General features: G+C 48.4%; 28 non-coding genes across 28 annotated transcripts; all 28 read right to left on the bottom strand.

Moving 5' to 3' along the window:
* Window positions 1–9,083: 9,083 nt before the first annotated feature.
* On the bottom strand, window positions 9,084–9,173 carry trnar-ucu (transfer RNA arginine (anticodon UCU)). The gene is given in 2 exon segments: window positions 9,084–9,119; window positions 9,137–9,173. It is a non-coding gene; the product is annotated as a tRNA-Arg (tRNA).
* A 201-nt stretch (window positions 9,174–9,374) lies between these two features.
* On the bottom strand, window positions 9,375–9,448 carry trnat-ugu (transfer RNA threonine (anticodon UGU)). Its single transcript has one exon. It is a non-coding gene; the product is annotated as a tRNA-Thr (tRNA).
* Window positions 9,449–9,611: 163 nt separating this feature from the next.
* Window positions 9,612–9,685, bottom strand: trnat-agu (transfer RNA threonine (anticodon AGU)). Its single transcript has one exon. It is a non-coding gene; the product is annotated as a tRNA-Thr (tRNA).
* A 272-nt stretch (window positions 9,686–9,957) lies between these two features.
* On the bottom strand, window positions 9,958–10,047 carry trnar-ucu (transfer RNA arginine (anticodon UCU)). Its single transcript is given in 2 exon segments — window positions 9,958–9,993; window positions 10,011–10,047. It is a non-coding gene; the product is annotated as a tRNA-Arg (tRNA).
* A 201-nt stretch (window positions 10,048–10,248) lies between these two features.
* Window positions 10,249–10,322, bottom strand: trnat-ugu (transfer RNA threonine (anticodon UGU)). The gene has a single exon. It is a non-coding gene; the product is annotated as a tRNA-Thr (tRNA).
* A 163-nt stretch (window positions 10,323–10,485) lies between these two features.
* trnat-agu (transfer RNA threonine (anticodon AGU)) lies at window positions 10,486–10,559 on the bottom strand. The gene has a single exon. It is a non-coding gene; the product is annotated as a tRNA-Thr (tRNA).
* Window positions 10,560–10,830: 271 nt separating this feature from the next.
* trnar-ucu (transfer RNA arginine (anticodon UCU)) lies at window positions 10,831–10,920 on the bottom strand. Its single transcript is given in 2 exon segments — window positions 10,831–10,866; window positions 10,884–10,920. It is a non-coding gene; the product is annotated as a tRNA-Arg (tRNA).
* Window positions 10,921–11,121: 201 nt separating this feature from the next.
* trnat-ugu (transfer RNA threonine (anticodon UGU)) lies at window positions 11,122–11,195 on the bottom strand. Its single transcript has one exon. It is a non-coding gene; the product is annotated as a tRNA-Thr (tRNA).
* Window positions 11,196–11,347: 152 nt separating this feature from the next.
* trnat-agu (transfer RNA threonine (anticodon AGU)) lies at window positions 11,348–11,421 on the bottom strand. Its single transcript has one exon. It is a non-coding gene; the product is annotated as a tRNA-Thr (tRNA).
* A 272-nt stretch (window positions 11,422–11,693) lies between these two features.
* On the bottom strand, window positions 11,694–11,783 carry trnar-ucu (transfer RNA arginine (anticodon UCU)). Its single transcript is given in 2 exon segments — window positions 11,694–11,729; window positions 11,747–11,783. It is a non-coding gene; the product is annotated as a tRNA-Arg (tRNA).
* Window positions 11,784–11,984: 201 nt separating this feature from the next.
* trnat-ugu (transfer RNA threonine (anticodon UGU)) lies at window positions 11,985–12,058 on the bottom strand. The gene has a single exon. It is a non-coding gene; the product is annotated as a tRNA-Thr (tRNA).
* A 152-nt stretch (window positions 12,059–12,210) lies between these two features.
* trnat-agu (transfer RNA threonine (anticodon AGU)) lies at window positions 12,211–12,284 on the bottom strand. The gene has a single exon. It is a non-coding gene; the product is annotated as a tRNA-Thr (tRNA).
* A 272-nt stretch (window positions 12,285–12,556) lies between these two features.
* Window positions 12,557–12,646, bottom strand: trnar-ucu (transfer RNA arginine (anticodon UCU)). The gene is given in 2 exon segments: window positions 12,557–12,592; window positions 12,610–12,646. It is a non-coding gene; the product is annotated as a tRNA-Arg (tRNA).
* Window positions 12,647–12,847: 201 nt separating this feature from the next.
* trnat-ugu (transfer RNA threonine (anticodon UGU)) lies at window positions 12,848–12,921 on the bottom strand. Its single transcript has one exon. It is a non-coding gene; the product is annotated as a tRNA-Thr (tRNA).
* A 152-nt stretch (window positions 12,922–13,073) lies between these two features.
* On the bottom strand, window positions 13,074–13,147 carry trnat-agu (transfer RNA threonine (anticodon AGU)). The gene has a single exon. It is a non-coding gene; the product is annotated as a tRNA-Thr (tRNA).
* Window positions 13,148–13,419: 272 nt separating this feature from the next.
* On the bottom strand, window positions 13,420–13,509 carry trnar-ucu (transfer RNA arginine (anticodon UCU)). Its single transcript is given in 2 exon segments — window positions 13,420–13,455; window positions 13,473–13,509. It is a non-coding gene; the product is annotated as a tRNA-Arg (tRNA).
* Window positions 13,510–13,710: 201 nt separating this feature from the next.
* On the bottom strand, window positions 13,711–13,784 carry trnat-ugu (transfer RNA threonine (anticodon UGU)). Its single transcript has one exon. It is a non-coding gene; the product is annotated as a tRNA-Thr (tRNA).
* A 152-nt stretch (window positions 13,785–13,936) lies between these two features.
* trnat-agu (transfer RNA threonine (anticodon AGU)) lies at window positions 13,937–14,010 on the bottom strand. Its single transcript has one exon. It is a non-coding gene; the product is annotated as a tRNA-Thr (tRNA).
* Window positions 14,011–14,282: 272 nt separating this feature from the next.
* Window positions 14,283–14,372, bottom strand: trnar-ucu (transfer RNA arginine (anticodon UCU)). The gene is given in 2 exon segments: window positions 14,283–14,318; window positions 14,336–14,372. It is a non-coding gene; the product is annotated as a tRNA-Arg (tRNA).
* Window positions 14,373–14,562: 190 nt separating this feature from the next.
* On the bottom strand, window positions 14,563–14,636 carry trnat-ugu (transfer RNA threonine (anticodon UGU)). The gene has a single exon. It is a non-coding gene; the product is annotated as a tRNA-Thr (tRNA).
* A 163-nt stretch (window positions 14,637–14,799) lies between these two features.
* On the bottom strand, window positions 14,800–14,873 carry trnat-agu (transfer RNA threonine (anticodon AGU)). Its single transcript has one exon. It is a non-coding gene; the product is annotated as a tRNA-Thr (tRNA).
* Window positions 14,874–15,145: 272 nt separating this feature from the next.
* Window positions 15,146–15,235, bottom strand: trnar-ucu (transfer RNA arginine (anticodon UCU)). The gene is given in 2 exon segments: window positions 15,146–15,181; window positions 15,199–15,235. It is a non-coding gene; the product is annotated as a tRNA-Arg (tRNA).
* Window positions 15,236–15,436: 201 nt separating this feature from the next.
* Window positions 15,437–15,510, bottom strand: trnat-ugu (transfer RNA threonine (anticodon UGU)). Its single transcript has one exon. It is a non-coding gene; the product is annotated as a tRNA-Thr (tRNA).
* A 163-nt stretch (window positions 15,511–15,673) lies between these two features.
* On the bottom strand, window positions 15,674–15,747 carry trnat-ugu (transfer RNA threonine (anticodon UGU)). The gene has a single exon. It is a non-coding gene; the product is annotated as a tRNA-Thr (tRNA).
* Window positions 15,748–15,899: 152 nt separating this feature from the next.
* trnat-agu (transfer RNA threonine (anticodon AGU)) lies at window positions 15,900–15,973 on the bottom strand. The gene has a single exon. It is a non-coding gene; the product is annotated as a tRNA-Thr (tRNA).
* Window positions 15,974–16,245: 272 nt separating this feature from the next.
* Window positions 16,246–16,335, bottom strand: trnar-ucu (transfer RNA arginine (anticodon UCU)). Its single transcript is given in 2 exon segments — window positions 16,246–16,281; window positions 16,299–16,335. It is a non-coding gene; the product is annotated as a tRNA-Arg (tRNA).
* A 201-nt stretch (window positions 16,336–16,536) lies between these two features.
* trnat-ugu (transfer RNA threonine (anticodon UGU)) lies at window positions 16,537–16,610 on the bottom strand. Its single transcript has one exon. It is a non-coding gene; the product is annotated as a tRNA-Thr (tRNA).
* A 163-nt stretch (window positions 16,611–16,773) lies between these two features.
* trnat-agu (transfer RNA threonine (anticodon AGU)) lies at window positions 16,774–16,847 on the bottom strand. The gene has a single exon. It is a non-coding gene; the product is annotated as a tRNA-Thr (tRNA).
* Window positions 16,848–17,038: the final 191 nt, after the last annotated feature.

Raw genomic sequence — 17,038 nt, 5'->3', positions numbered from 1 at the left:
ACACACACACACATTCACACTTACACTCATACAGTTCCGGGGATGAGAATTTACTGAATTGAAGAGAACCCCAAAGTTCTAGTATTTCTTAACTAGTTCTTAGATCGCAACCTTGGAAAACCACAAAAGCAGAGATTTGACTTAACAACCTAGCACCAGGTTCAGTCAGAAAAGGGAGACCTTGTTTACTTGCGTTTGTGCCGGGAACGGGGATTCCCTTCTGTGGGCTCGTCTTAGCAAAGATTCTGGTTGGTTGCTGGTCGGTCTTTGGATGACGTCTTTGGGGATCCTTCAAAGTTCAGGATTGGGTTGTTGGAGCCGGTCTTCGGTTGCCTGGTTACGCGGTTTGACGCGCTCTGAGCTCTTCTGCGTCGGAGTTGCGAGACTTTTGAAGAGTTTGGCAGTCACAAAGTTTTCAGTTTGTTCTGTAGAGTTTTTCAATTCAAGTTTATTTGTATAGCGCTTTTCACAATACAAATCGTTGCAAAGCAGCTGTACAAAAAATGTAGGCTACTACAATATATTTAGTAGCTTATTAGTGGTGACTACTGTATGTTAAGTCGATGTACATATGGCATAAATATTAAAAAAGTAATGGTGTAATCAAAAACAGATGATGAACACTAATAGAAATGATTATGTGTTGCAATCAAACTTGCAGAAAAATTGTGTAGTGCTGTATGTTGTTTCAAGGCTGGCATCATCGGCGGTCCTCTGAGGGGTTGGCATCATCTCTTCTTCTGAATCCGGGCTGAATCTTGTGTAATTCCTAGTTACCACGGGATGGAAATCCCGTGGCAGAAACAGAGAAACAAATAGAGAAATAATTAGCGTAGCTGCTGTTCCAACCAAGCAAAAATTGTGTGTTTTGCCCAAGCTGAAAAATGTTGATGTGCATTTGATCAGATGTAACTGAAGTACAACGTTATGAGATACATTATGTGAATGCTTGGCTAAAGAGATGAGTCTTTAATCTAGATTTAAACATACAGAGTGTGTCTGAACCCCGAACTTTATCAGGAAGGCTATTCCAGATTTTTGGAGCCAAATGTGAAAAGGCTCTCCTTCCTTTAGTGGACTTTGCTATCCTAGGTACTACTAAAAGTTCAGAGTTTTGCGACCTTAGGGAGCGTGAGGGATTGTAGCGTGGAAGGAGACTAGTTAGGTATGCAGGAGCTAAACTATTAAGGGCCTTATAGGTCAGAAGTAATATTTTGTAAGTGATACGGCACCTAATAGGTAGGCAGTGTAGAGACCGTAAAATTGGGGTAATATGATCATATTTTCTTGACCTGGTAAGGACTCTAGCAGCTGCATTTTGGACTACCTGTGGCTTATTTATTGAAGAAGCAGGACAACCACCTAGTAGTGCATTACAATAGTCCAGTCTAGATGTCATGAATGCATGAACTAACTTTTCTGCATCAGAAACAGGTAACATGTTCTGTAGCTTGGCAATGTTTCTTAAGATGGAAGAATGCTGTTTTTGTAACATGAGAAATATGATTTTCAAAAGACAGGTTGCTGTCTAATATAACCTGTAGAGGAAATAACAGTGTATCCGTCTAGTTGCAAATTGCAGTTTATTCTGTGTACTGTTTTTTGGTCCAATAAGTAATATCTCGGTCTTATCTGAATTTAATAGTAGAAAATTATTGGTCATCCAGTCTTTCACCTTAACACATTCTGTTAATTATGCTAAGTTAGGTGTTTCATCCGGTCTTGTTGAAATATATAGTTGAGTATCATCAGCATAAAAATGGAAACTAATCCCATATTTCCTAATAATATTACCAAGGGGTAACATGTAAATTGAAAATAGCAGAGGACCTAGGACAGATCCTTGTGGCACTCCATACTTTACTGGTGATAACTTCGATGACTCCCCGTTTAAATAAACAAAGTGATAGCAATCGGACAGGTATGATCTGAACCATCTTAAAGCCTGCCCTTGAATACCTGTATAGCTTTGTAATCGATCTATAAGTATGTCATGAGCTATAGTGTCGAACGCAGCACTAAGATCAAGTAAAACTAGCAATGAGACACAGCCTTGATCTGACGCAAGTAGCTAGTCATTTGTGATTTTTACAAGTGCAGTTTCTGTGCTATGATGGGGCCTGAAACCTGAAATTATTCAAAGAGATTATTATTTTGCAAGAAGCAGCACAATTGAGCAGACACAACTTTTTCCAAAATTTTAGACATAAATGGAAGATTAGAAATAGGTCTGTAATTTGCCAATTCACTAGGGTCTAGCTGTGGTTTCTTAATAAGAGGCTTAATAACCGCTAGTTTGAATGGTTTTGGGACATGACCTAGAGATAATGATGAGTTAACAATATTAAGAAGCGGTACTTCTGCTACAGGTAGCAACTCTTTTAGTAATTTAGTGGGTACAGGATCTAATAGGCATGTTGTTGGTTTAGATGTGGTGATAAGTTTATTTAATTCTTCCTGTTCTATAGTTGTAAAGCACTGCAGTTTTTCTTTGGGTGTAATGAATAATGCTGAAGTATCGGTTGCTGTAGTATCTATATTTGTTATTGTATTTCTGATGTTGTCTATTTTATCAGTAAAGAAATTTATAAAGTCGTTACTATTAAACTGTGCAGGAATATTTAGGTCAGGTGGCATTTGGTTATTTGTTAATCTAGCCACTGTGCTAAATAAAAACCTTTGATTGTTTTTTTTTTTTTTTTTCTATGAGTTGGTGGATGTATTCGGCTCTAGCAGCTTTTAAAGCCTGTCTATAGCTGGACATACTGTTTTTCCATGCAATTCTAAAAACTTCTAAGTTAGTTTTTCTCCATTTACACTCAAGATTACGAGTCTCTTTTTTTAGAGAATGGGTATTGCTGTACACAGAGCAGCTGAGTGAACCTATCTTTGGTAGCAGGAACAATAGTTCTGCCCAGACGATAGCGCGGAGCTATATAGTTAACATCAGTAATACGCAGCATGCACGATACAAGGAAATGATCAGTAACATCATCGCTTTGAGGTACGATATCTATATCAGTAAGATCAAGTCCGTGCGATATAATTAGATCTAGTGTATGATTAAAACGATGAGTGCGTCCGGTGACGTTTTGCTTGACTCCAAAAAGAGTTTATTAGGTCAGTAAACGCAAGTCCTAACGCATCATTTGCATTATCAACATGGATGTTAAAATCTCCAACAATTAATGCTTTACCAAAATTAACCAATAGGTCTGAGAGGAAATCTGCAAATTATTTTAGGAAATCTGTATACGGCCCTGGAGGTCTATACACAGTAGCCAGAGCAAGAGATAGGAGAGATTTCTTTTGCATATCTGACAGAGTAACATTGAGTGGAAGTACTTCAAATGAATTAAACCTGTACCCTGTTTTCTGAGTAACATTGAAAATATCACTATATATTGTTGCAACACCACCACCACGACCAATCTGACTAGGCTCATGTTTATAACAGTAGTTTTGTGGAGTAGACTCATTCAGACCAATATAGTCGTTTGGTTTTAGCCAAGTTTCAGTTAAGCAGAGTACATTAAAGCTATTATCTGTGATAATTTCATTTATAATAAGTGCTTTGGGTGTAAGTGATCTAATGTTTAGGAGCCCAAGCTTTAAAAAAAAATTTTTTGTTCATTTATTGTGCATTTTTCTGGTTTAATCACGATTAGATTTTTTCTAGGTCCTGCAATAAATTTCTGTTTTGACCTCACTATTCGAGGAACAGACACAGTCTTTATAGATTGGACAGCACCAGTACTATCGCTTAAATGTGCAGAACAAAAGCCATCTTCGCAACTATTTGAAGATTTGCTTACTAGTCAAATGGAGCGCAGCGTCCTGGAGATGTTGTCCGACAGGAGTTCTGCTCCGACTCTGCTGGGGTGCAGGCCATCAGCGCGGAAAAGCCTAGGACGCTCCTAGAAAAGATTCCAATTATTAACAAAGAGCAGTTTCTGTTCTTTACACCATGACAACAACCATTCATTTAGAGCAGAAAGTCTACTGAACCTTTTGTGTCCACGTCGATACGTGGGAAGCGGTCCTGACACAATGATCTTCGTCGCGGGCGATGTGCTGAGTACCGTCTCGATCAGGCTCCCGAAATCCCTCTTCAAGACCTCAGTCTGCGGCAGCCTGACGTCGTTCACCCCCGCGGGCAGGACGATCGCGCCGACGCTCACATTATCCTTCAGGATGGCAGGTATCTGTGAAGAAACATCGAGAACGCGAGCACCAGGAAAACAGTGAGTGTGCACTTTACCGTTAGCTAAGTTAGCACGAACGTACCGGACGATGGAGTCTCCGACGATCACAGCGTCGCGCTCCATTTCGCGGAGGGGAGCGAAGCGGTTCCGGGTGGAGATCTCAAAGACCGGAGGCGGCGGAGGGGGAGAGGTCCTCGCCCGGGGCCTGGCTCGCGTCTTCGCCCGGGGCCTGGCTCGCGTCTTCGCCCGGGGCCTGGCTCGCGTCTTCCTCTGCTGCTGCACCCAGGGTCCGTGGATTCCTGTGCAGAGAAGCACAATGAGTAGAGGTGATGAGGGTGTTAGTATCGTGCTGTATACTTACCCGGGCAGATTCGAGTGCAGTCTTCCTCTCCTGCAACTCAATCTGCCTGGCCAGCAACCCATGGATCTGCTTCTCCACAGCTTCCAGTTCGACCCACACCGCGTGCAGCTCGAACGTGTCTTCACCTGCACTCAATGGTAGACACAAATTCGCCATTAAAGCAAGTAACAGTGAGTAAACAGTTGAAATGTATGTGAATAGAGAATAAACAATGTATTCAAGATTAGCCGCAACCACGCTGGCAAATGCTAAACGGGCTATAAGCTAACTTAGTAGCAGATTCGGGAAGGCAAATAAAAACTAGTGATAACAAGGCGTTCCGATTGTTTTTGTTGTAAAACACAACAGGGGGTATATTCACATGTTATGTAAAACAAAAATGATGGTGTATAGAATTGTTTTTAGATTTAAAAATAGAAAATAATAGTTTAACTCGACGGAGCTTCAACTCAAGACATGCGCTACAACAAACAGCAACTAACAACATGTGCTGGTAGCAACTAACAACATGTGCTGGTAGTACAGTAAAGACTTCAAGAATGCCTTGTAGTTGGAATGAGCAGGCGATCTTCAGCAGAGGAGAGCTACAGTCTTTTCAGGACGTTCTGACTCTTCTCGCGTGCAATCGCGTGCTTGGTCCAGCGGGCGAGTGCAGATGAAAAGCACTCAAACCTCAAGAGACGAAAGGCGTTGAGCGAGGCGAAAGGCCTCGTTCTGTTATGAACATGAAGTTTTAAACGGGCCGCTAGGCACGGCCCCACGGGCTGCAGTCCAATGGCATTGCTAAAAGGGTGGGTCACGCTCCATGCAACTCCTCCTGGCACGTGAATTATTATGATATGGATTTCTCTGCAATTTGGTTATTAAATTTATAAACTATTGCAACACATGAGACACACACAATATCAATTTCTCATTCATTCAAACGAAATGCATTCGTCAAGATCATTCATCCGACATTAAACATGGTACATGTTACATATAGAATATACTTTTGTCACTTCCTTTCCTACAGGCATATAATGCATAGATTAAACTCCAATGATCACATAAAACACATCAAGCATATCGTGTTTCACATCAAGCATGCTGATCGTTTCTTAAAGATTGTCTCTGCAGTGTGCTCTCAATTGAGACACGCGGTGCGTTCAGAATGTCAGAGGAGAGTGGGACAGGATGTCTGAAAGGGGGTCACGAGAGCGAGTCACGCTGGACGGATCCTGTGACCTCTACAGGCTTGTGTAAATCTGCCTTTTCTGTTTATATGATTGAAATTTATGTCAGGAGAAAACTGGTCATCTGTTTTTTTTTTTTGGGTGAAGGGGGAGTTTCTTCTCTCCTGGTAATTGCGTTAAGTTTTGCAGTTTGATTCCCCTGAGGCATAAAGCGCAGATCTCGACAGAAGCGGTCCAGACAAATTGGCGTCTGGTGATGGTCCTTGATCAATTTTATGGCTGGGAAAGAGAATCTTCTTGATTCTCTGGAATGTGGTAATTTCTGCAGTTTGTGTGGTGCTCTGTTCGACCGAGATCCTACATCTCCCCCTTTTGGCTGGTGATGTTCCTGGTGCGAACATCGGCAGGCACTGGAACAAGAGGCAGAGAGAGAGAACAAGGCACACACAAGACACAAACAACATCTCCATCACTAGCTGAATTCTGGTGCAGGGATTTAGTTATTTGGCCTGGTACGGTTAAAGGCACTTGAAATGACATAGGGCCGCATCGGTGAGAATTATTGTGAATTGGGCGGTTTTGATTGACCGGACGTATCGGGGGTTCAACGAGGCGGTCTAGACGTGTGCTCGATCAGGTGTTACGTCAGACAGTGCATGGGACAATATTCAAGGCAGGCTATCCATTGAGGAGTCTCTTTCTCGTAGCGCATGGGCCATGGGAGTAACTAGGTGTTGCGTTAGAGCGTAACCGTTTTGGTACGGCCGCGAACAGATTGTTCATGAACTTGATAATTTAGTTTGAAAGGGTAAGGTGATTATCAAGCTCTGTGATGGTGCTGAATCGTGATTCAGCCTGGATTTTACTTACATGTCGTTTTAAGATGACTAGGTTTAGAATGTTAAACAGAGTGCCTACAGCCGCAGCAGCCCCAGCAGAGCGCCCAATAGTCGTTTGGGACGCTAGTTGGACCCGCTTAATTCAGCCTGGGTTGCGATCATATCTGTAATTAGAGCAGCATGTGGTTCACATCTGCCTGCGCGCGGGCAAGGACTTCCCGTGTCTGACGGGTGTCGGCCCAAGAGTTTTGGGGGCTGATAGGGTGTAGTGTGTTCTGGAAAACATCATAGGGTCAAATCGGCAATACAACTTTAGAGGTAGATTTTGCGGTTAGTTATCGATAATCCTGATTACGCAGAGAAACAGGGCGGTGAATCTTACCATCTACCTGGCGGTAGGAAATAACAACGGGACAGTTAGCCACGAAGATCATGGTTTGGCGGGGTCGCCTATATCGTTAACGTTTCTGGCATTGATTTGCAAATAATTTTGTGTACTGAGTCAATCCCATCTTCAGTGGCCTAGACTTAAAAGAAAAATTAGGTAAGTTTCTGATGAGGGCTAGCAGGAAGGGACACATAGAGAAAGGGAGAGAAAGGAAAACACAAAGAGACACAATGACACTGACTGAGGTTAGACAGCAAGGATAAGTGTCACGTGTGTAACACCTCCTCTCTGCTGGGCAGAGGTTGGTCCTAGCAGTGCGGCGGAGGAGAATGTGTAGGTGATTTGTGTTGTGTTTGGGAGGTTAGCTGTGTGTTTACCTAGAAGGATAGAAATCATGTTAGTGTGAAGCATAGTCAGGAATTGTCGGTCTGTATCAGTGGGTTTGGTCTTCCCCCTTTTGCTGTTAGTTGGAGCCCCAATGTCTCTTTATCTACTTTTGGTGAACCCATCGAAGAAATGGCTTGCTGCGCCCTTGCCCGATTTTGGTTTGGTCGGCAACAGGCGAGAGCTTGTGGGATTCCTTTCAGTGGGGTAAGGACTTTCTCTGACAGGCGATAGGGAGGGTTCTGCCAAGGTTGGCGAAACCGCAATACCACACTTTGTTTCCGACATTGAGTTCCTTGGAGGGGGCCTACTGGCTGTAGTAGGCTTTGAGGCCTTCTGCGCATCTCTGGAGTGGTGGTTGTGTGAAGGAGATGGCTAGTATAGGGCTTTACACCCAAATGTCTCCATACTTCCTGCATCATTTCTTTCCATTTCAGATGTGCTCGGTGGTTTGGGTTTGGTTGAAACTGGCAACACATCAGGCATCCTTTCATGTAATCTGCCACGTCTTGTTGTATGCCAGGTCACTTTGCCACCTGTTTGAAGGTGTTGTAGGTGGTTTTGGCACAGTAGTACCCTGTGCATGTTGCATTGTGTGCGTGCCTAAGCATCGCCCCCCTTTGGCTCTGAGGGACTACAAGCCTTGGCGCAGTTAGGGGCTCAGAGACATATGTGAGGGCACCGTTTTGTAGATGCAGCATGCGCTTGATGGACTGAAGTGTAGAACTCGGAGGAGAGGAATGATCGAAGATGTGAGCAGAAATAGGCAGGTCTGCTGATGTGGGAGGAGGAGGGGTCTTGCATGTCAACGGCATGTTGGTGGTGGGTAAGAGCTGTAGCCATTGGGATGGGTGGGAGGGCATAAAATGTATTGAATGGTTGTGATGGCAAGGGTCACTGTGGAGTCAGACCATACCTGCTTTCAGATTGCCCTGGTGATTGTCTGAGTTTTCCTGCCCAGGGCTAGCACTGCATCAGACACTAAAGTTCTGAGTTGATGGGGACCTGAGTCTCAGTCCCACGCTTGCAGTGAGCAGAGGAAAGGGCCTTGTTCTTTGCTGCTTGGCGTTGAACTTGAGCTTGGCCTTGACTTTGACACTGCATCGTCACTAAGCAAATTGAAGGCAACGTCTGTGGCTTGACACTGCGACTCATTGGGGACTACTGACAGGAAGGGCAGTGGCTCACGGACTTGCGTCCACAATTTCAGGTGCTTAAAGTCTATCAAGGGTTTGAAGCGATTAAGCAGATCTTTTCCTATGAGGAGCGGATAGTTGTTTAGGGGTGAGATGTAGACTGGGTGGATCAGATTCATCGCTCCCACTGTTAGGTGAATTGGGGCCACATGTTTCAGCTGTAGGCCCGTGTGGGAGTATGCTTGCAGGTTCAGTTCGCACCTTTGGAGTTTGAAAGTTCCATCAGTTCTCGTTCTTCTTTCTTGAATTTTCTCAAGGATTTCAGTTGACATTAGAGTGATGTCGGCTCCTGTGACTAGAAGGGCTTCCACTTTGACATGACGTTCGATGGTGATAGGGAGGTAAAACTTTCTCACTGTACCTTTCTCGGTGAGATCGCCCAGGAGTTGAGGGACTGGAGTTTTAAATTTGATTGACATTTTTTCTTCTTCTTTTTTTAAATCAATGTACGCTGAGAACAGGAGGCCTCAAAATGATTTCTGCTGCCCCAGGGCAACACTGCGCAGTATGGGCTTAAAAAAAATGCCAAAAACCACGACTCTGGTGGGACTCGAACCCACAACCTTTGAATGGCCTCATCTGGCAATCTAGAAGTCCAATGCGCTATCCATTGCGCCACAGAGCCCGTCGGTGTGCCTGGCTGAGCCACGAAAAGGCTTTTCTTTCAGATTTGTGCCCGTCCAGATGGGCCAAAGGGCACGCTGTGTGGGCAGAAAGACAGGTCCTCGGGTCTTTGCACAATTGAGGCCCGGTTCAAAAAAGCAGGGCGTCGTCGGGGTCTCCCATCCAACGGTGAGGACAGAGAGAGCGACAGCCACCGGTGGAGAGGCACCGCTGGGATTCGAACCCAGGATCTCCTGTTTACAAGACAGGCGCTTTGACCAGCAAAGCCACGGCGCCTTGTTGGTGTGACCCGTTAGCCTGGGATGCTACCCTTCAAAAGCAGGTGAGAGGGTGGTGTTGCAAGAGAAACCGCCCGCTGTCCTCGAGCTCCTCTGTGTCCCCGTTTGCCGTCCGTTTTTTGGAAAAGCACGTGCTCGGCTGTATTGAGGCGCGCAACCAAAGGCACCGCTGGGATTCGAACCCAGGATCTCCTGTTTACTAGACAGGCGCTTTAACCAACTAAGCCACGGCGCCATCCCGCACGTTAGGCGTGGGGAGGGTGGCTCAGAGGATGCACGTATCAACACTTTGAATGCCCTGCTGCCTCCACAGGACGCAAGACAGTGATTGCCATAGCTCACTGAATTGGTTCTTGGGCATGTTTTACTACCTTTTAAATTTGATTGACATTTTTTCTTCTTCTTTTTTTAAATCAATGTACGCTGAGAACAGGAGGCCTCAAAATGGTTTCTGCTGCCCCAGGGCAACACTGCGCAGTATGGGCTTAAAAAAAATGCCAAAAACCACGACTCTGGTGGGACTCGAACCCACAACCTTTGAATGGCCTCATCTGGCAATCTAGAAGTCCAATGCGCTATCCATTGCGCCACAGAGCCCGTCGGTGTGCCTGGCTGAGCCACGAAAAGGCTTTTCTTTCAGATTTGTGCCCGTCCAGATGGGCCAAAGGGCACGCTGTGTGGGCAGAAAGACAGGTCCTCGGGTCTTTGCACAATTGAGGCCCGGTTCAAAAACGCAGGGCGTCGTCGGGGTCTCCCATCCAACGGTGAGGACAGAGAGAGCGACAGCCACCGGTGGAGAGGCACCGCTGGGATTCGAACCCAGGATCTCCTGTTTACAAGACAGGCGCTTTGACCAGCTAAGCCACGGCGCCTTGTTGGTGTGACCCGTTAGCCTGGGATGCTACCCTTCAAAAGCAGGTGAGAGGGTGGTGTTGCAAGAGAAACCGCCCGCTGTCCTCGAGATCCTCTGTGTCCCCGTTTGCCGTCCGTTTTTTGGAAAAGCACGTGCTCGGCTGTATTGAGGCGCACAACCAAAGGCACCGCTGGGATTCGAACCCAGGATCTCCTGTTTACTAGACAAGCGCTTTAACCAACTAAGCCACGGCGCCATCCCGCATGTTAGGCGTGGGGAGGGTGGCTCAGAGGATGCACGTATCAACACTTTGAATGCCCTGCTGCCTCCACAGGACGCAAGACAGTGATTGCCATAGCTCACTGAATTGGTTCTTGGGCATGTTTTACTACCTTTTAAATTTGATTGACATTTTTTCTTCTTCTTTTTTTAAATCAATGTACGCTGAGAACAGGAGGCCTCAAAATGATTTCTGCTGCCCCAGGGCAACACTGCGCAGTATGGGCTTAAAAAAATGCCAAAAACAACGACTCTGGTGGGACTCGAACCCACAACCTTTGAATGGCCTCATCTGGCAATCTAGAAGTCCAATGCGCTATCCATTGCGCCACAGAGCCCGTCGGTGTGCCTGGCTGAGCCACGAAAAGGCTTTTCTTTCAGATTTGTGCCCGTCCAGATGGGCCAAATGGCACGCTGTGTGGGCAGAAAGACAGGTCCTCGGGTCTTTGCACAATTGAGGCCCGGTTCAAAAACGCAGGGCGTCGTCGGGGTCTCCCATCCAACGGTGAGGACAGAGAGAGCGACAGCCACCGGTGGAGAGGCACCGCTGGGATTCGAACCCAGAATCTCCTGTTTACAAGACAGGCGCTTTGACCAGCTAAGCCACGGCGCCTTGCTGGTGTGACCCGTTAGCCTGGGATGCTACCCTTCAAAAGCAGGTGAGAGGGTGGTGTTGCAAGAGAAACCGCCCGCTGTCCTCGAGCTCCTCTGTGTCTCCGTTTGCCGGAAAAGCACGTGCTCGGCTGTATTGAGGCGCGCAACCAAAGGCACCGCTGGGATTCGAACCCAGGATCTCCTGTTTACTAGACAGGCGCTTTAACCAACTAAGCCACGGCGCCATCCCGCATGTCAGGCGTGGGGAGGGTGGCTCAGAGGATGCACGTATCAACACTTTGAATGCCCTGCTGCCTCCACAGGACGCAAGACAGTGATTGCCATAGCTCACTGAATTGGTTCTTGGGCATGTTTTACTACCTTTTAAATTTGATTGACATTTTTTCTTCTTCTTCTTTTAAATCAATGTACGCTGAGAACAGGAGGCCTCAAAATGGTTTCTGCTGCCCCAGGGCAACACTGCGCAGTATGGGCTTAAAAAAAATGCCAAAAACCACGACTCTGGTGGGACTCGAACCCACAACCTTTGAATGGCCTCATCTGGCAATCTAGAAGTCCAATGCGCTATCCATTGCGCCACAGAGCCCGTCGGTGTGCCTGGCTGAGCCACGAAAAGGCTTTTCTTTCAGATTTGTGCCCGTCCAGATGGGCCAAAGGGCACGCTGTGTGGGCAGAAAGACAGGTCCTCGGGTCTTTGCACAATTGAGGCCCGGTTCAAAAACGCAGGACGTCGTCGGGGGCTCCCATCCAACGGTGAGGACAGAGAGAGCGACAGCCACCGGTGGAGAGGCACCGCTGGGATTCGAACCCAGGATCTCCTGTTTACAAGACAGGCGCTTTGACCAGCTAAGCCACGGCGCCTTGCTGGTGTGACCCGTTAGCCTGGGATGCTACCCTTCAAAAGCAGGTGAGAGGGTGGTGTTGCAAGAGAAACCGCCCGCTGTCCTCGAGCTCCTCTGTGTCTCCGTTTGCCGGAAAAGCACGTGCTCGGCTGTATTGAGGCGCGCAACCAAAGGCACCGCTGGGATTCGAACCCAGGATCTCCTGTTTACTAGACAGGCGCTTTAACCAACTAAGCCACGGCGCCATCCCGCATGTCAGGCGTGGGGAGGGTGGCTCAGAGGATGCACGTATCAACACTTTGAATGCCCTGCTGCCTCCACAGGACGCAAGACAGTGATTGCCATAGCTCACTGAATTGGTTCTTGGGCATGTTTTACTACCTTTTAAATTTGATTGACATTTTTTCTTCTTCTTCTTTTAAATCAATGTACGCTGAGAACAGGAGGCCTCAAAATGGTTTCTGCTGCCCCAGGGCAACACTGCGCAGTATGGGCTTAAAAAAAATGCCAAAAACCACGACTCTGGTGGGACTCAAACCCACAACCTTTGAATGGCCTCATCTGGCAATCTAGAAGTCCAATGCGCTATCCATTGCGCCACAGAGCCCGTCGGTGTGCCTGGCTGAGCCACGAAAAGGCTTTTCTTTCAGATTTGTGCCCGTCCAGATGGGCCAAAGGGCACGCTGTGTGGGCAGAAAGACAGGTCCTCGGGTCTTTGCACAATTGAGGCCCGGTTCAAAAACGCAGGACGTCGTCGGGGGCTCCCATCCAACGGTGAGGACAGAGAGAGCGACAGCCACCGGTGGAGAGGCACCGCTGGGATTCGAACCCAGGATCTCCTGTTTACAAGACAGGCGCTTTGACCAGCTAAGCCACGGCGCCTTGCTGGTGTGACCCGTTAGCCTGGGATGCTACCCTTCAAAAGCAGGTGAGAGGGTGGTGTTGCAAGAGAAACCGCCCGCTGTCCTCGAGCTCCTCTGTGTCTCCGTTTGCCGGAAAAGCACGTGCTCGGCTGTATTGAGGCGCGCAACCAAAGGCACCGCTGGGATTCGAACCCAGGATCTCCTGTTTACTAGACAGGCGCTTTAACCAACTAAGCCACGGCGCCATCCCGCATGTTAGGCGTGGGGAGGGTGGCTCAGAGGATGCACGTATCAACACTTTGAATGCCCTGCTGCCTCCACAGGACGCAAGACAGTGATTGCCATAGCTCACTGAATTGGTTCTTGGGCATGTTTTACTACCTTTTAAATTTGATTGACATTTTTTCTTCTTCTTCTTTTAAATCAATGTACGCTGAGAACAGGAGGCCTCAAAATGGTTTCTGCTGCCCCAGGGCAACACTGCGCAGTATGGGCTTAAAAAAAATGCCAAAAACCACGACTCTGGTGGGACTCGAACCCACAACCTTTGAATGGCCTCATCTGGCAATCTAGAAGTCCAATGCGCTATCCATTGCGCCACAGAGCCCGTCGGTGTGCCTGGCTGAGCCACGAAAAGGCTTTTCTTTCAGATTTGTGCCCGTCCAGATGGGCCAAAGGGCACGCTGTGTGGGCAGAAAGACAGGTCCTCGGGTCTTTGCACAATTGAGGCCCGGTTCAAAAACGCAGGGCGTCGTCGGGGTCTCCCATCCAACGGTGAGGACAGAGAGAGCGACAGCCACCGGTGGAGAGGCACCGCTGGGACTCGAACCCAGGATCTCCTGTTTACAAGACAGGCGCTTTGACCAGCTAAGCCACGGCGCCTTGTTGGTGTGACCCGTTAGCCTGGGATGCTACCCTTCAAAAGCAGGTGAGAGGGTGGTGTTGCAAGAGAAACCGCCCGCTGTCCTCGAGCTCCTCTGTGTCTCCGTTTTTTGGAAAAGCACGTGCTCGGCTGTATTGAGGCGCGCAACCAAAGGCACCGCTGGGATTCAAACCCAGGATCTCCTGTTTACTAGACAGGCGCTTTAACCAACTAAGCCACGGCGCCATCCCGCATGTTAGGCGTGGGGAGGGTGGCTCAGAGGATGCACGTATCAACACTTTGAATGCTCTGCTGCCTCCACAGGACGCAAGACAGTGATTGCCATAGCTCACTGAATTGGTTCTTGGGCATGTTTTACTACCTTTTAAATTTGATTGACATTTTTTCTTCTTCTTTTTTTAAATCAATGTACGCTGAGAACAGGAGGCCTCAAAATGGTTTCTGCTGCCCCAGGGCAACACTGCGCAGTATGGGCTTAAAAAAAATGCCAAAAACCACGACTCAGGTGGGACTCGAACCCACAACCTTTGAATGGCCTCATCTGGCAATCTAGAAGTCCAATGCGCCATCCATTGCGCCACAGAGCCCGTCGGTGTGCCTGGCTGAGCCACGAAAAGGCTTTTCTTTCAGATTTGTGCCCGTCCAGATGGGCCAAAGGGCACGCTGTGTGGGCAAAAAGACAGGTCCTCGGGTCTTTGCACAATTGAGGCCCGGTTCAAAAACGCAGGGCCTCCCATCCAACGGTGAGGACAGAGAGAGCGACAGCCAACGGTGGAGAGGCACCGCTGGGATTCGAACCCAGGATCTCCTGTTTACAAGACAGGCACTTTGACCAGCTAAGCCACGGCGCCTTGTTGGTGTGACCCGTTAGCCTGGGATGCTACCCTTCAAAAGCAGGTGAGAGGGTGGTGTTGCAAGAGAAACCGCCCGCTGTACTCGAGCTCCTCTGTGTCCCCGTTTGCCGTCCGTTTTTTGGAAAAGCAAGTGCTCGGCTGTATTGAGGCGCGCAACCAAAGGCACCGCTGGGATTCGAACCCAGGATCTCCTGTTTACTAGACAGGCGCTTTAACCAACTAAGCCACGGCGCCATCCCGCATGTTAGGCGTGGGGAGGGTGGCTCAGAGGATGCACGTATCAACACTTTGAATGCCCTGCTGCCTCCACAGGACGCAAGACAGTGATTGCCATAGCTCACTGAATTGGTTCTTGGGCATGTTTTACTACCTTTTAAATTTGATTGACATTTTTTCTTCTTCTTTTTTTAAATCAATGTACGCTGAGAACAGGAGGCCTCAAAATGATTTCTGCTGCCCCAGGGCAACACTGCGCAGTATGGGCTTAAAAAAAATGCCAAAAACCACGACTCTGGTGGGACTCGAACCCACAACCTTTGAATGGCCTCATCTGGCAATCTAGAAGTCCAATGCGCTATCCATTGCGCCACAGAGCCCGTCGGTGTGCCTGGCTGAGCCACGAAAAGGCTTTTCTTTCAGATTTGTGCCCGTTCAGATGGGCCAAAGGGCACGCTGTGTGGGCAGAAAGACAGGTCCTCGGGTCTTTGCACAATTGAGGCCCGGTTCAAAAACGCAGGGCGTCGTCGGGGTCTCCCATCCAACGGTGAGGACAGAGATAGCGACAGCCACCGGTGGAGAGGCACCGCTGGGATTCGAACCCAGGATCTCCTGTTTACAAGACAGGCACTTTCACTAGCTAAGCCACGGCACCTTGTTGGTGTGACCCGTTAGGCTGGGATGCTACCCTTCAAAAGCAGGTGAGAGGGTGGTGTTGCAAGAGAAACCGCCCGCTGTCCTCGAGCTCCTCTGTGTCCCCGTTTGGCGTCCGTTTTTTGGAAAAACACGTGCTCGGCTGTATTGAGGCGCGCAACCAAAGGCACCGCTGGGATTCGAACCCAGGATCTCCTGTTTACAAGACAGGCGCTTTGACCAGCTAAGCCACGGCGCCTTGCTGGTGTGACCCGTTAGCCTGGGATGCTACCCTTCAAAAGCAGGTGAGAGGGTGGTGTTGCAAGAGAAACCACCCGCTGTCCTCGAGCTCCTCTGTGTCTCCGTTTGCCGGAAAAGCACGTGCTCGGCTGTATTGAGGCGCGCAACCAAAGGCACCGCTGGGATTCGAACCCAGGATCTCCTGTTTACTAGACAGGCGCTTTAACCAACTAAGCCACGGCGCCATCCTGCATGTCAGGCGTGGGGAGGGTGGCTCAGAGGATGCACGTATCAACACTTTGAATGCCCTGCTGCCTCCACAGGACGCAAGACAGTGATTGCCATAGCTCACTGAATTGGTTCTTGGGCATGTTTTACTACCTTTTAAATTTGATTGACATTTTTTCTTCTTCTTCTTTTAAATCAATGTACGCTGAGAACAGGAGGCCTCAAAATGGTTTCTGCTGCCCCAGGGCAACACTGCGCAGTATGGGCTTAAAAAAAATGCCAAAAACCACGACTCTGGTGGGACTCGAACCCACAACCTTTGAATGGCCTCATCTGGCAATCTAGAAGTCCAATGCGCTATCCATTGCGCCACAGAGCCCGTCGGTGTGCCTGGCTGAGCCACGAAAAGGCTTTTCTTTCAGATTTGTGCCCGTCCAGATGGGCCAAAGGGCACGCTGTGTGGGCAGAAAGACAGGTCCTCGGGTCTTTGCACAATTGAGGCCCGGTTCAAAAACGCAGGGCGTTGTCGGGGTCTCCCATCCAACGGTGAGGACAGAGAGAGCGACAGCCACCGGTGGAGAGGCACCGCTGGGATTCGAACCCAGGATCTCCTGTTTACAAGACAGGCGCTTTGACCAGCTAAGCCACGGCGCCTTGTTGGTGTGACCCGTTAGCCTGGGATGCTACCCTTCAAAAGCAGGTGAGAGGGTGGTGTTGCAAGTGAAACCGCCCGCTGTCCTCGAGCTCCTCTGTGTCCCCGTTTGCCGTCCGTTTTTTGGAAAAGCACGTGCTCGGCTGTATTGAGGCGCGCAAACAAAGGCACCGCTGGGATTCGAACCCAGGATCTCCTATTTACTAGACAGGCGCTTTAACCAACTAAGCCACGGCGCCATCCCGCATGTTAGGCGTGGGGAGGGTGGCTCAGAGGATGCACGTATCAACACTTTGAATGCCCTGCTGCCTCCACAGGACGCAAGACAGTGATTGCCATAGCTCACTGAATTGGTTCTTGGGCATGTTTTACTACCTTTTAAATTTGATTGACATTTTTTCTTCTTCTTTTTTTAAATCAATGTACGCTG

This window comes from Garra rufa, chromosome 14 (assembly GCF_049309525.1).
Source record: "Garra rufa chromosome 14, GarRuf1.0, whole genome shotgun sequence".
NCBI lineage: Eukaryota > Metazoa > Chordata > Actinopteri > Cypriniformes > Cyprinidae > Garra > Garra rufa.
The sequence above is the reverse complement of the archived record's forward strand: the minus strand, read 5'-3'. Positions and strand labels throughout refer to the sequence as shown.